Here is a 10,249-nt window from a genome sequence, read left to right on the forward strand (position 1 = left end):
TTAAAGAAACCCCAGTTCTCTCTGGGTAGGTTAGAATGGGGAGTGCAGAGGATGGGGATGTCCTTTGCCACCTCTCAACAATTCAGACCCAAAGGGGCATCTTGGAAGGACAAGGGTCACAGCACAACCAAGGGCAATGCCACACAAACCTGCAGCTTCCTCCCACGTCCCCATTTCCCACTGGTTTTCCCCGAAAACTGCCATACAGCACAAACTCATGCACACTGTGCTGGACCGGGAGGGAGCAGCTGCTGCTGATGAGCTCACCTATATTTATGCAAATCACAATAATTACCATTTGATAGCACTTGCCAGTGACTCTGATTACATGGCACGGTGGGTGATGAGTCCCAGCTCTCACAAGGGTACCCAGGAGCAGAGCAGGGACCTACTGCTGCCTCCTCGAGGTGGTCGGAGACCGCGGGCTGCCTCAGAAACAGCACAAAAAGCTAGAGCATTGGCTGCATCTCAGCCCCCACCTAACACCCAGCAAATGCAAACAGTTCTTGCTGTATATAAACACAGTCACCTGTGTGATGTTGAACTGATTCATTCATTATGGGAAGCACAGGAGTCATGCCAGGCTGTGTGGGACTTCAGGCTGTGTGTTCAGGAGCTGCTCAGGGTGGTAATTCCAGCCCATTGTTGGCTAATTGCATTTGCATTGCTTTGAAAGGATGGAAAAGGCTTGTTGTGACAGACTGCAAAGGGCTGCAAGTTCTATCCGCTCCATACCTGGGTGCAACTCTTCTAGCATGGTTCCACCAGGAAAGGCTTCCACATTTCCTGTATGTTTCAGAGCTGATCTCTATCACCCTGCAGCTTCTGCAGTACCTCTGAGGTGCCCAGCTCAGTGAGCTCCAGCTTCCTACTCACTTTATCATCGGAGAAGATACTCCTTGGAATCCTTGTTGAGGGCATCAGGGACCAGAGTCATGGGAGATGGTCCCCACTGCAGGGACTTCCAAGGCCAGGTTGAACGGAGCTTGGAGCAAGCTGCTCTAGTGGAAGGTGCCCCTGCCCATGGCACGGGTTGGAACTGGATGAGCTTTCAGATGCCTTCAAACCAAACCATCCTGTGACTCTGGGATTGTATGACATAGAGAAACAGTGAGGCCAGTTCAGAGAAGGGCCATCTCCCAAGGGCACCTCACCTGGCCTTGAGCACCTGGGAGACGGATGGAGAGTCACAGTGTTTGAGGACTACGCTTCAGTCTGGGCTGCTCACTTCTCAATGAGATTCACTGGGCCTTTTTTTGTTTTCCCCCTATTGTACATAATAATGCTCTTTGTGCTATTGAAGGGAATAAAAACTCCTGTGCTTACAGTTACAGCCAAGGAAACTAGTATTTTGTGTGATCTTTTAGGTAAAACATGACTTTGGAAGAAAGCAGAAATTTTCATAGCATCAGCTCAGACATTTTCAAGGCTACAATTTAAAACATATAAAAAAAAAAAACAAAACTATGAAACATTTCAGCTGGAGAAAGCTCTTTCCAGGAACATGTGAGTCCTCAAAGCTGATCTTTTCTGCTGATACCTTTCAAGCCAGGTTTGCTGTCAGTGGCAGTGTCCAAAGATAGAATTTCAATGGGAAACTCCACAAAGCAATTTTCCTTTCCCATGTAAAATAGGTGATGTCTTTACCAGGTTTCATTCTGTGTTATGATGGATTGTGCAGGCATATACAAAAGTTCGCAAGACGATGTAAGCTTTGCTTTCTGCCTTTCTCCATCAATGCTCTTAAATAAAGGCTTTCAGCTAACAGCTGCCTAAATAACATAGCAAGTTCCAACCTCCTTTCAGCTATCAGCAGCCTTGTGGTTCCAATTTCCAACACCTTGCACACAGCTGAACACTTCTCTAGTTCATAGCCAGGATTTCCAGACCTAAAGTTTAGGTATCACCTTCTCATATTGGCAAGACTAGAAGTAAACAGCCACAGAATGGCAAAGTATCCATTACATGGCTAAATATTGCATATTTCTGCAGTTTGACTCCCTGAAAACTGTCTTTTCTATCACGAACTTAAAGCTCATCCAGTCCCAACCCCCTGCCACAGGCAGGGACCCCTTCCACTAGAGCAGGTTGCTCCAAGACCCTGTGTCCAACCTGGCCTTGAACACTGCCAGGGATGGAGATTTGTTCTCTTAGTTCCCTCTAATGAAGTCAAATTAATTCCCCTGTGCAGCAAAACATGACTGCCACCCAGAAACGAATGCCACGGATGCAATTAGCACCATCTAATTATATCACGTGAAGATAATTAGAAGGCTCCTTCTCACGCTGCCGTCTGTCTGGCCCACAGAGCAGGGATGCTCCAGCGCAAGGCACAGTGCCAGACCACAGTATCCACCACACTGGGGACACACTGTTATTTCTAAGAATCTTGTGTCATGTGTTTTGCCACATCTGACCTCTTTGCAATCGGAGAAATACGCTGGAATGGCTTTTGAAAGCAATCCATAAGCAAATACATGCGAGATCTACCATACGGGAGGCCCTCAGTGGCCGATTGCTCAAGTCCTAGTTCCCACCACCAAGTTTCCAGCATGCAAAATTAGTCCAGAGCAGGTATTTTTAGACACATCACAGCCCGTTGACAGCATCACATAAGTCTATTATAGTAGTACCCAGACATGACTCGGTGTAAGCTACCTCCTATACCTGTCTTATGCTATCTAAAAGGGAGCTAATACTCCATAGCAGCACTGGGAACCATCACCCGTTGCTATTTACATAAGCTTTTGGAGATGCAGAGATAGAAGCTGCTTTAGAAGTGAAAAATTCAAACCTCCACAGAAAGTAAGTAGCGCTGAGCCTTTATAAATAGCCTGTGATGCAGAGAAACTTGGGAAAAGTCCCTGCAACTTGAAAGTGTGTTTATTTTGTAAGCATGCAGGGAGATGATAAATTATTTCTTTTGATCCTTTTCACTTCTCTGTTTACAGCTGTAAGAAATATGCTGAAGGCTGCTTCTTTCTTTCCCCTCTGTGTGAAAAATTGGTGAGTGAAAAATCCTACAGCACAAAGCAAAGTGCTTTGGATAAAGGCAGGCGTCGGAACACTGCTCAGCCCTTGGCTGCACTGCTAGGATTCATTTCTGGTTTTCCTTGCATTAACAAATTACCCTTATCATCTCTTCAAATTCTCACCAACTCTTTCACAGCCTTTTGTACTTACAAAGGAGAAATTCCTTCCCCTATTTATTTCGGGCAATATCTCATTGTTGGTCTCAGCTCTTCCCAGTTGCAGCCTCCCAGGTCTTGGTCCTGACATAGGAATAAGGCATTTAATACATTCACCTCGTCATGAGGTAGGAAAGATTTGCCTTTTCCCCTTTATTATTATTGTGGTTTTATTATTACTGTTATTATTATTGTTATTATTATCATTACCACTATTATTATCATTATTATTATTACTATTATTGCTATTGCTGTTAGTACATCCTGTTGTGAACTGAGCACAGCCACAAGAGAAAAATCAGACTTCTGGGGGTTTTAATGCTTTGATACTTTTGCAGGGGGAAAAATGCTTATAACTTCACACATACATAGTAAGATCAGTGTATTAAAGGATGAAGGACCTGGAGCAGCTATATTGTGGCCAATTCTGCTGAGTGAGCAAGCAGATGATGCTTAACGTGCAGGACTACACCCATCCTCACTGCAATAACCAGGTGTGCAATTTGGTGGCAGAGGCAGTCAATATATTTCTGCGTAAGATTTATTGGATCCAAGAGTAAAGGGAGTGCTTTGCCCCTCTCCCCATGTGCATGTTAATCTCAGCAAACCCACTGAACAAATAAATAATGCTAATGCAGAAATGCACAAGCCCTTTTTAATTAAAAAGCGGCTTGATGTTACCGCAACGAGCTGGAAGCCGTTGGAATTAAGGTCCCGATTCCACAACTTTGGCTCAGGAGAAATGAGAAAAGTGATAGAAGCCATTTTGCTAAATAATTTTGCTACTTTCCATGACACCTCCTCCTGGAATTGCTGCCTTCTGTGTCCTGCCCCTCTCCCTTCACACAGCCCCAGCTCAAGCCAGGAAAGGCTTCAGAAGGTTCCTGCTTGGGAGCAATAGGGTTTCCCTGATTCTCTATAAACATTCCCCTTCACACCTGAAAAGACAAGAGAGATTTATACCTCTACGCCTTTTATCACAAAAAGAGCCCTTCCCCTCAACGTGGTTATCCAGGTGTGGACCTCAAAACTTCTCTGGTGTTCTCTGCACTTCAGGGTCAGGTGGTGGAAAGGTGATTGGAAAAGTTTTATGAATCAGAAAACTATCTTACGTGTCTCCTATGTTAACAAAAACCAAGGAGAGCGAAAAGAGCTGGAGGGTGTTCGGACACCCTCCGGGATAATTCATCCTCAGGTGGGCACCAACCGTCTTATCGTTTTGCATCAGCAAGTACAACCTGAAGCGTATTTCATTATAAATAAGTTATAAGCCTCCAAAAATCCAAGAAAGAAAGGGAAATTTTATTAGAAATCCTGAAAATCCTTAAGTCTGAGGTGGCTCACGGGCTCAGCTATAATTAAACACTGCACTGAATTGCTGTATAGGCTTTAATCGGGTTCGTGACAAACGCAGGGTGAGTCTGCCTCAGTAAAAGGTTATGTTTGCTTCATTAAAAGATGGATCCTGGCTTTGTCCTTGATATACTCTTGCTCCAGTTTCTTTCATCAGCTCAGTCTTCAGGAGAATTACAGAACATCGCTCATGAAGGATGCCAAGAAGTAGGTGCTTATAAAAAGTTACCAATTAAATATCCCTTCTGAGCTCTGCTCTCATTTCTGCACCTGAAGCACAAAACCTGAATAAAATCCCCTCACAAGTGATCTTCCCGCTATTGAGGAAGACGGTCAAACCGGGATGCTCTCCCTCCTTCCAGACACTTGGTAATTACTTCACATGAATAATACAAGACTACAGTGTGTTCGTGGGGCAGCGATATGGTTAAAAACTGCTGTGCTGCCCCTTAACACCACACACGGGAGCCTGCAGCACCGCTTTTAGCAGAAGAATCTCACTGAAATATCACCCTTTGCTGCTGATTTCTTCCTGACAGCCCCTCTCCGAGACCTGTCAGTTAGCCAGCCCTCCATCCATTTAATGTGCTCGTTATTGATAGCTTACCACGATAAATGTTAATCAGAGTGTCAGCCCATGCTGCACTAACCGCTTTGGAAGAGTCTATTACCTCAACACAGTCACTTTTATCAACCAAATGTGTTATCTCATCAAAGAATGAAATCACATTTCTTTGACAAGACCTATTTCCCATAAAGCCATTTTGACTGGCATTAATTACACTCCTGTGCTATAATTCTTTATCTATCATATCTTGTGTCACCTTTTCTATTCTTTCACCCAGAAATTGTCAGGCAGCCCAACCAAAGCTCACCTGGAGCCTCCTGCCTTCATAGAATGACTGAATCCTGGAATGGTTTGCATTGGAAGGGACCTTAAAGCTCATCCAGTTCCAACCCCTGTCACAGGCAGGGACCCCTTCCACTAGAGCAGCTTGCTCCAAGCCCCTGTGTCCAGCCTGGCCTTGAACACTGCCAGGGATGGGGCAGCCACAGCTTCTCTGGGCACCCTGTGCCAGCGCCTCAGCACCCTCCCAGGGAAGAGCTTCTGCCTAAGAGCTCATCTCAGTCTCCCCTCGGGCAGGTTCAAGCCATTCCCCTTGGCCTGTCCCTACATCCCTTGTCCCAAGCCCCTCTCCAGGTTTCCTGTAGCCCCTTTAGGCACTGGAAAGCTGTTTGCTTGTCCTCAATACACGCAGTCCTTCAAGTTCTTATCCACTAATTTTAGACTCTACTGAGTCCTGCCCAGGGTAGCCACTGTAAATACTTCAGGAAAGAAGTTATCTGCCTGCATACAGGCGTCAAAAGTAGAGCCTGCATGAAGCACCCACGCGCGCCACCTCCAGTGGATTGCGCAGAGACCTTTACAACTTGCTTAAACCTTACTGACCACTGTGGCAGATCAGTGCTCTGTGACTGATGCTTTGAAACTGTCCAGACAGCTGAAGCGCATCTAGATGGATTTCTAACTGAGCTTATTGAAAATCTCCCCTTTGTGCCTATTGTTGCTCATATTAAAAACAGTCACCTGGCCACAGGAACGCTGATAAACAGGGACAGAATTAAGCCCCAGATTAAAGGAGTAGCCAACACAAGCAGGAATTTTTCAATGCCTATATCCATGCCAGTTAAAGGGAGAGGAGTTAAAGGCATACTGTTAGGGGAGAAGCTGCTGCCTGAGCCTTCAAACACCATTTGAGGAACTGCACACAAGCCCTATGAGACTGTAGCTGCCGGGACCAGTGAGCCCATGGGTGCCTCTTTTGACTCCTTGCTCACACACATGCTCACTCTCAGGGGTGCTTCCTCCTCCCTTGGGCTCGACCCTGCAGCAGTGTCTCTGTTACTCTATTCCAGGAAAAAATAACTTTATGATTGAGTCGTAGAGTAAAAGGGACACGTGGAGAGGGACCCCCAGCAAAGAAACTCCTGGGCAATCACATCCTCATCATTTATGCACCTGCCCCTCACAAGCCTTTCTACCCCAATGGTGACATTTCAGCGTGGGATCTTCTAACACCTTACTGGATTCCTTCTCTGTTTCACACAGGCAGGCCATTAACTGTTCTTACCTTGTGGAGTCACAGCTTCTGCTGACAGTGATGGCCTCCTTTTATCTTGGTTTGTGCTTTTTCTGCACCCACTCATGGACAGAGTACAGGTCACTGAAGAAGTCCTGGACACAAGATACACATGACAACAGCTAAAACATCATTGTGTTAACAGCATTCTTCTCACACCAAAGACAAAGCACAGCACTGCACCAGCTTCTGGGAAAGTTACTAAGAAAACTAACTCTATTCCAGCCAAAAGCATCTCTGGGTGAAAGTCCACAGCCCATGGCCTAAGGCTTCAGCACATCTAACTGCTCATGCTAAGCAAGTAAAGCTAATCACACAGCACAGTGATCCACACAGTACTATACCTCCAAGTGACTCAAACTACTCAAAACTTACTTAAGCTAAATAACTAATATCTCTCAAAAGCACCAAACCATGAGCTGGGGCCCTGTGTTATCTCTAGAGACCAGACATGTTTTATTTACAGCTGTCAGCCCTCAAAAAGTATTTTGCAAGATCTGCAATCTGGCCATCCCTAACAGAGCTTGTCTACCCTCTCCGCACAAAAAGGAATGGCAATTGGCTGTGGACAGCTTAATACAACCATAATAAAGTGTTGGAATGAAGCCTCTCTTGGAGTTATTTACCTTATTAAAAAGAGCATCTTTGTCACTGTCATTGGTCCAAGGGCAACCCAGTGTGTGCCATGTCAGGGACACGGTACGAGCACCGCAGCTTGCACAATTTATAGCCCATGCTACAAATTAAAATCCAATAAAGATTTTATAAAGGCTTCTCTAGGATTATCAAGTTCTTTCCACAGTGCCCATATTTTAGGTGATAGATTTGCATAACGACTTTACATTCCATAAAAAAATGCGTAATTCTCCTAACTTCTGTCCATATTGGTTGTAAAATAGCTACATAAATCTATTCTCCGAAGGTGTAGGCAGTATGGAAGGAATATGGGGTATACCAAATGCATATGGAGGTGGAGGCCAGCTGATGTAGCTGAAGGTCTGCCACTTGGTTCGCTTTTCTCTGCTCTTTTGGAGAACAAAATGAGTTCACAGCTTCAGGTCTGTCCCTGCCATGCAGCAATGAGACTTCACACATGACAAATGCTCCCTGTAAACCCTACACTGAGGGTCTGGGGAGTCTCTGGGGTGTCTCAGGGGGATGCATATTGCTGCTCACCATATATGACCAGCTCGATTTTGGGTGACAGATTAGCAGTGCCTGGCTTCCAGCACTATCCTGCTCAGTTCCAGCCCTTTCAAAGGCATTTATAACCCCTCCCCCAAAGAGGAACTCATTTCTAACACCTTCAGGTAAAGTGAAATGAAAGTTTTCTTAGTGTTCTCCAAACTATGTCTCAACAAAAAATATTGGAATTCATTTATTCAGCTGGGCTGTGATATGGCCTCAGAGACATAAATCCTGGACCTGGACCTATTTAATCCCATCCCAAGCTCCCCTGTGACACCAAAAGTGGATCTTCTGCTGTAAGGAAGAGGGACCCACAAGGTCCACATCCACCTGAGTCTCTTACTCCAGTCTTATCCTTTTGTTGCTGCTTTGGTGAAACAAAGAAAAGACACGGAGTGAGGTAAAAATATTAAAGCAAGAAGGATTATGTGCTTAATTGTAAACTGAAGTAGAAGATTAAGTCCAAAGAAAGAATTACTTACATAGGGGCCTGTTGGGACCTGTTCTTCACAGCTCACTTCACAGCAGCTCAGTTATTTTAACCCTCTCCTTCCCCCTGTTGTTTCACTCTTAACCCCATCATGGCTAAAGGAATTTACTGTATTAAAAAACATCATTAACAGCCAAGCTGCATCTCTGTTGACACAAGAGGGATGGTTCAGGCACCTCACATTTTCTTTCAGAACTATAATATGTGAATTCCACAATTAAGGGACTCGAGAAGGGACAAGATGGGCATGGGGGTGAGAGCAGGAACTGTGGCTTGGCAGGACCCCAAATATCAGGAGCCATAGCCAAAGCCCTGGGGACCCAAAGCACATGGATACAGTGCCCAGGACATCATGATCATCAACCTTTTACTGAGTTGTGGATCACTTTTTATCCCCAGGCTTCATGAGGTGAGGCTACAGGAAAGAGCCAAATCACAGCAGACTCATAACAACATCATAACAACTGTGACCTCAACAAAAAGTACAAGTTTTGTGACTCAAAAGGATAACCAGAAAATGTGACCCAAACCAGAAATAACACAAAAGCACTTGATAAAAAATGTCAAGTTCTTCTGGCATATGACTCATGATTTTTGATGTTGATTTTGAATGCTGCATGTGTAGGTTGTGGCCTGCCTTTAAGTACTGAAGTTATTATAGCGTGCCTTGAAGAGCTGTACTAGTTCAAGGTAGTCCTGGGCTGACCCGTACAACTGCAGGGGAAGGAAGGGGAGCAATTATCTCAAGAGGCACAGCAGCTTCCTGGGAACTAATGTGTACTTGGTGTATTTAGAACTGACTACATTTGCTCCAAGAAAGCTTAGAATCATGGAATAGTTAGGGTTGGAAAGGTCCTTAAGGTCATCTAGTTCCAGCCCCCCTGCCATGGGCAGGGACACCTCACACTAAACCATGCCACCTAAGGCTCTGTCCAACCTGGCCTTGAAATCCCATTTTTAGGGGTGTATCAAGGGACGATTGGATAACTTCAGAGCATCAGCTATACCAGCTACACACCAGCATGTAACTCCTTTTTAAGATGAATCCCAGTGGATGTATTATGACGGTCTCATGGATGTCCCAGGGAATATCCCTTTACTCTCACAGAATCACTGAATCCTGGAAAGGTTTGCACTGGAAAGGGCCTTAAAGCTCATCCAGCTCCAACCCCTGCCACAGGCAGGGACCCCTTCCACTGGAGCAGCTTGCTCCAAGCCCCTGTGTCCAACCTGGCCTTGAACACTGCCAGGGATGGGGCAGCCACAGCTTCTCTGGGCACCCTGTGCCAGCGCCTCAGCACCCTCACAGGGAAGAACTTCTTCCTTATGTCCAACCTGAACTTCACCTGTTCCAGTTTGAACCCGTCACCACTACAGTCTCTGATGAAGAGGGATCATCCCTCAATGCAAACCTGAAGACCACACATCACAACTGATAACTAGTCCAAAACTGGGCCATAAGAAAGAAGCATGGGCCCATGGAGAGAAACCTAAGAGGTTGGGCCACCTTGGGTCTTTTACAGCACGGGAAGCACCATCAAAGACTCAGAATATCCTACAGAATTTGCTTCAGCCTCATTTTCACCTCTTTTTTATTTGCTTTCTAGGAGTAGCCTTTAAAGAAGTAGATTTGCTGTTGTGTATATTTACAACAAGAGGTAATGTTAGGAGACAATTATTCGAGACAAGTAACTGAGAATTTAATTTCAAGATTAGGATCTACAATTGCTTGCTTTGGAGAGATGACTCCAAACCCCAGGCAAACCCACTCAGGAGGAAGATGTGGTATTGTGCAACAAGGGTGTCGGCTAAGGTTAATTAACAGGTCTTAAGTGCCCATAAGATAAAATAGGTATAAAACAGCTATGCTGTGAAGGTTATTTATTGAA

Source organism: Pezoporus wallicus, unplaced genomic scaffold, assembly GCF_028554395.1.
Source record: "Pezoporus wallicus isolate ANWC-B61680 ecotype Strahan unplaced genomic scaffold, APGP_CSIRO_Pwel_v1 scaffold_13428, whole genome shotgun sequence".
NCBI lineage: Eukaryota > Metazoa > Chordata > Aves > Psittaciformes > Psittacidae > Pezoporus > Pezoporus wallicus.